Source organism: Protomyctophum bolini (genome assembly GCF_963924005.1).
Source record: "Protomyctophum bolini genome assembly, chromosome: 17".
Taxonomy (NCBI): Eukaryota; Metazoa; Chordata; class Actinopteri; order Myctophiformes; family Myctophidae; genus Protomyctophum; species Protomyctophum bolini.
In genome coordinates this window covers 35,146,532-35,152,727 of record NC_137878.1, presented here as the reverse complement: position 1 = coordinate 35,152,727, position 6,196 = coordinate 35,146,532, and positions in this window count along the sequence as shown.

The window sequence follows — 6,196 nt, the reverse complement described above, 5'->3', positions numbered from 1 at the left end:
GTGTGCACATGTGTTATGTATGTATGTGGCATTTGATAGGCTACTGTGCCCTTTGGAACAGACTAGGAGCTAGGAGATAAAAAATGGTTTTCATTTAAAGGAGTGCTGGCTGTCCCACTGGGAACAAGGCTCAGGGGAATAAGCAGCCATAGCTTCATCATTCATGTGTGGTACAAGTGTTCCCCTGCTGGCTCATCATTCACATAGCAGGACCCCTTGGAGCAGCTGAAATCTGAGCTCATCCCAGCCCGTTATGCATTCCTTTTACAAAGCCACCCGCTAAACTTCACCCCTCTTTCCTACATGTAATAATACCTCTAAACAAATTAGTCTGGGTTATTTTACCAAATATATGAACCCCGAAGGCAAATCCTGCTACCCTAATAGACAGGGGGTACATGAGCACATGGCCGTTCATTCGTGCTCTATCTCCGACCAAACCACACTTCCACCACACATCTCTCTATGCAAAATAAAACCTGCACACTCCCACAAAACATATAGACTACATTGCATTCGCCAAAAATGTCTTATTTACTGTTTAAATATTACAATTTCCGCAATTTTTCCGCAACACTCCGCAATTCCTCCGCAATACTCCACCAATTTTTTCTTTTTTTAAACACTCCGCAATTTGCTAATTTTTCTCATCCTCCGCAACACCGCAATTTTTTCGGTAAATACAACACATTGAGCAGGGCACTGCAGGGAGTTGAACCCCGTTCCGGTAAACCAGAAGTACCAGTACCAGTGCCTTAGCTTTTGTGTATTCAACTATTTGGGTAACATGTGAGCTTTATCCTCTAATTCATGGGCCTGGATTTTTTTCCAAAATTTCAAAAAACATGGGCTATAACCCATGGTTTTTTAATTATTTTAATTATTTTTCAAATCCTCAAAAATGATGAAAAACGGGGTGCTATAGTATGCCGTACGATATGGGCTATAGCCCACGGTCCAAAATGATGAGAAACGAGGCTAACTTTTTTTTTCAAAATTTCAAAAAACATGGGCTATAACCCATCGTTTTTGTCATTTCGTCATTTTTTTAAAATCTTCAAAAATGATGAAAAACTGCGCGCTATAGTATGCCGTACGATATGGGCTATAGCCCACGGTCCAAAATGATAAGAAACGAGGCTAACTTTTTTTTTCAAAATTTCAAAAAACATGGGCTATAACCCATCGTTTTTGTCATTTCGTAATTTTTTTCAAATCTTCAAAAATGATGAAAAACGGCGCGCTATAGTATGCCGTACGATATGGGCTATAGCCCATGGTCCAAAATGATGAGAAACGAGGCTAACTTTGTTTTTCAAAATTTCAAAAAACATGGGCTATAACCCATCGTTTTTGTCATTTTTTCATTTTTTTCAAATCTTCAAAAATGATGAAAAACTGCGCGCTATAGTATGCCGTACGATATGGGCTATAGCCCACGGTCCAAAATGATGAGAAACGAGACTAACTTTTTTTTCCAAAATTTCAAAAAACATGGGCTATAACCCATCGTTTTTGTCATTTCGTAATTTTTTTCAAATCTTCAAAAATGATGAAAAACGGCGCGCTATAGTATGCCGTACGATATGGGCTATAGCCCACGGTCCAAAATGATGAGAAACGAGGCTAACTTTTTTTTTCAAAATTTCAAAAAACATGGGCTATAACCCATCGTTTTTGTCATTTCGTCATTTTTTTCAAATCTTCAAAAATGATGAAAAACGGCGCGCTATAGTATGCCGTACGATATGGGCTATAGCCCATGGTCCAAAATGATGAGAAACGAGGCTAACTTTTTTTTTCAAAATTTCAAAAAACATGGGCTATAACCCATCGTTTTTGTCATTTTTTCATTTTTTTCAAATCTTCAAAAATGATGAAAAACTGCGCGCTATAGTATGCCGTACGATATGGGCTATAGCCCACGGTCCAAAATGATGAGAAACGAGGCTAACTTTTTTTTTCAACATTTCAAAAAACATGGGCTATAACCCATCGTTTTTGTCATTTCGTCATTTTTTCAAATCTTCAAAAATGATGAAAAACGGCGCGCTATAGTATGCCGTACGATATGGGCTATAGCCCACGGTCCAAAATGATGAGAAACGAGGCTAACCTTTTTTTTCAAAATTTCAAAAAACATGGGCTATAACCCATCGTTTTTGTCATTTCGTCATTTTTTTCAAATCTTCAAAAATGATGAAAAACGGCGCGCTATAGTATGCCGTACGATATGGGCTATAGCCCATGGTCCAAAATGATGAGAAACGAGGCTAACTTTTTTTTTCAAAATTTCAAAAAACATGGGCTATAACCCATCGTTTTTGTCATTTTTTCATTTTTTTCAAATCTTCAAAAATGATGAAAAACTGCGCGCTATAGTATGCCGTACGATATGGGCTATAGCCCACGGTCCAAAATGATGAGAAACGAGGCTAACCTTTTTTTTCAAAATTTCAAAAAACATGGGCTATAACCCATCGTTTTTGTCATTTCGTCATTTTTTTCAAATCTTCAAAAATGATGAAAAACGGCGCGCTATAGTATGCCGTACGATATGGGCTATAGCCCATGGTCCAAAATGATGAGAAACGAGGCTAACTTTTTTTTTTCAAAATTTCAAAAAACATGGGCTATAACCCATCGTTTTTGTCATTTTTTCATTTTTTTCAAATCTTCAAAAATGATGAAAAACTGCGCGCTATAGTATGCCGTACGATATGGGCTATAGCCCACGGTCCAAAATGATGAGAAACGAGGCTAACTTTTTTTTTCAACATTTCAAAAAACATGGGCTATAACCCATCGTTTTTGTCATTTCGTCATTTTTTCAAATCTTCAAAAATGATGAAAAACGGCGCGCTATAGTATGCCGTACGATATGGGCTATAGCCCACGGTCCAAAATGATGAGAAACGAGGCTAACTTTTTTTTTCAAAATTTCAAAAAACATGGGCTATAACCCATCGTTTTTGTCATTTCGTCATTTTTTTCAAATCTTCAAAAATGATGAAAAACGGCGCGCTATAGTATGCCGTACGATATGGGCTATAGCCCATGGTCCAAAATGATGAGAAACGAGGCTAACTTTTTTTTTCAAAATTTCAAAAAACATGGGCTATAACCCATCGTTTTTGTCATTTTTTCATTTTTTTCAAATCTTCAAAAATGATGAAAAACTGCGCGCTATAGTATGCCGTACGATATGGGCTATAGCCCACGGTCCAAAATGATGAGAAACGAGGCTAACCTTTTTTTTCAAAATTTCAAAAAACATGGGCTATAACCCATCGTTTTTGTCATTTCGTCATTTTTTTCAAATCTTCAAAAATGATGAAAAACGGCGCGCTATAGTATGCCGTACGATATGGGCTATAGCCCACGGTCCAAAATGATGAGAAACTAGGCTAACTTTTTTTTTCAAAATTTCAAAAAACATGGGCTATAACCCATCGTTTTTGTCATTTCGTCATTTTTTTCAAATCTTCAAAAATGATGAAAAACGGCGCGCAATAGTATGCCGTACGATATGGGCTATAGCCCATGGTCCAAAATGATGAGAAACGAGGCTAACTTTTTTTTTCAAAATTTCAAAAAACATGGGCTATAACCCATCGTTTTTGTCATTTTTTCATTTTTTTCAAATCTTCAAAAATGATGAAAAACTGCGCGCTATAGTATGCCGTACGATATGGGCTATAGCCCACGGTCCAAAATGATGAGAAACGAGGCTAACCTTTTTTTTCAAAATTTCAAAAAACATGGGCTATAACCCATCGTTTTTGTCATTTCGTCATTTTTTTCAAATCTTCAAAAATGATGAAAAACTGCGCGCTATAGTATGCCGTACGATATGGGCTATAGCCCACGGTCCAAAATGATGAGAAACGAGGCTAACTTTTTTTTTCAAAATTTCAAAAAACATGGGCTATAACCCATCGTTTTTGTCATTTCGTAATTTTTTTCAAATCTTCAAAAATGATGAAAAACGGCGCGCTATAGTATGCCGTACGATATGGGCTATAGCCCACGGTCCAAAATGATGAGAAACGAGGCTAACTTTTTTTTTCAAAATTTCAAAAAACATGGGCTATAACCAGGGGGGCAGTCAGACGGATATTTTGTGAAGCCACTAAGGAAATGAAAGTTCATATAATGGCCTGTTGTGGCGCTCTCACTGGGCTCAGAAAAACCCATAGCCCCATAGAAGTCCATGTATTTTGGCCCAACTTCACCTAGACTGTATTACCTTAATAAACATGGTCATGAATACTTTTTTCTTCCAGTCACTAGTTTAAAGTCTCATTTCTAATGTCATAATATTCTTTTTGGAAAATTATGGTCCCATTTATTAAAAAAATGACCATAAAGTCGCGCATGTTCTGAGGGGCGTGGCTACCGTTACAGTCTATGAACGGGATCCCCCTCCCACTCGAGTCAAAATAAAAACCAACGAAGAAGAAGGGGGGAAGTCCCGCCTCGTTGTCTGGGCCAGCCAATGGCCAGCTGGGCCAAAACGGATCTAGAAAGATGGCGACTTACAATACAAGGACTGACAGGCTTCATTTTAAGTTCATGTTAGACCCGCGGAACGCTTTGTCCATATTTTTTACAGTCTATGGCTATAACCCATCGTTTTTGTCATTTCGTCATTTTTTCAAATCTTCAAAAATGATGAAAAACGGCGCGCTATAGTATGCCGTACGATATGGGCTATAGCCCACGGTCCAAAATGATGAGAAACGAGGCTAACTTTTTTTTTCAAAATTTCAAAAAACATGGGCTATAACCCATCGTTTTTGTCATTTCGTCATTTTTTCAAATCTTCAAAAATGATGAAAAACGGCGCGCTATAGTATGCCGTACGATATGGGCTATAGCCCACGGTCCAAAATGATGAGAAACGAGGCTAACTTTTTTTTTCAAAATTTCAAAAAACATGGGCTATAACCCATCGTTTTTGTCATTTCGTCATTTTTTTCAAATCTTCAAAAATGATGAAAAACGGCGCGCTATAGTATGCCGTACGATATGGGCTATAGCCCATGGTCCAAAATGATGAGAAACGAGGCTAACTTTTTTTTTCAAAATTTCAAAAAACATGGGCTATAACCCATCGTTTTTGTCATTTTTTCATTTTTTTCAAATCTTCAAAAATGATGAAAAACTGCGCGCTATAGTATGCCGTACGATATGGGCTATAGCCCACGGTCCAAAATGATGAGAAACGAGGCTAACTTTTTTTTTCAACATTTCAAAAAACATGGGCTATAACCCATCGTTTTTGTCATTTCGTCATTTTTTCAAATCTTCAAAAATGATGAAAAACGGCGCGCTATAGTATGCCGTACGATATGGGCTATAGCCCACGGTCCAAAATGATGAGAAACGAGGCTAACTTTTTTTTTCAAAATTTCAAAAAACATGGGCTATAACCCATCGTTTTTGTCATTTCGTCATTTTTTTCAAATCTTCAAAAATGATGAAAAACGGCGCGCTATAGTATGCCGTACGATATGGGCTATAGCCCATGGTCCAAAATGATGAGAAACGAGGCTAACTTTTTTTTTCAAAATTTCAAAAAACATGGGCTATAACCCATCGTTATTGTCATTTTTTCATTTTTTTCAAATCTTCAAAAATGATGAAAAACTGCGCGCTATAGTATGCCGTACGATATGGGCTATAGCCCACGGTCCAAAATGATGAGAAACGAGGCTAACTTTTTTTTTCAACATTTCAAAAAACATGGGCTATAACCCATCGTTTTTGTCATTTCGTCATTTTTTCAAATCTTCAAAAATGATGAAAAACGGCGCGCTATAGTATGCCGTACGATATGGGCTATAGCCCACGGTCCAAAATGATGAGAAACGAGGCTAACTTTTTTTTTCAAAATTTCAAAAAACATGGGCTATAACCCATCGTTTTTGTCATTTTTTCATTTTTTTCAAATCTTCAAAAATGATGAAAAACTGCGCGCTATAGTATGCCGTACGATATGGGCTATAGCCCACGGTCCAAAATGATGAGAAACGAGGCTAACCTTTTTTTTCAAAATTTCAAAAAACATGGGCTATAACCCATCGTTTTTGTCATTTCGTCATTTTTTTCAAATCTTCAAAAATGATGAAAAACGGCGCGCTATAGTATGCCGTACGATATGGGCTATAGCCCATGGTCCAAAATGATGAGA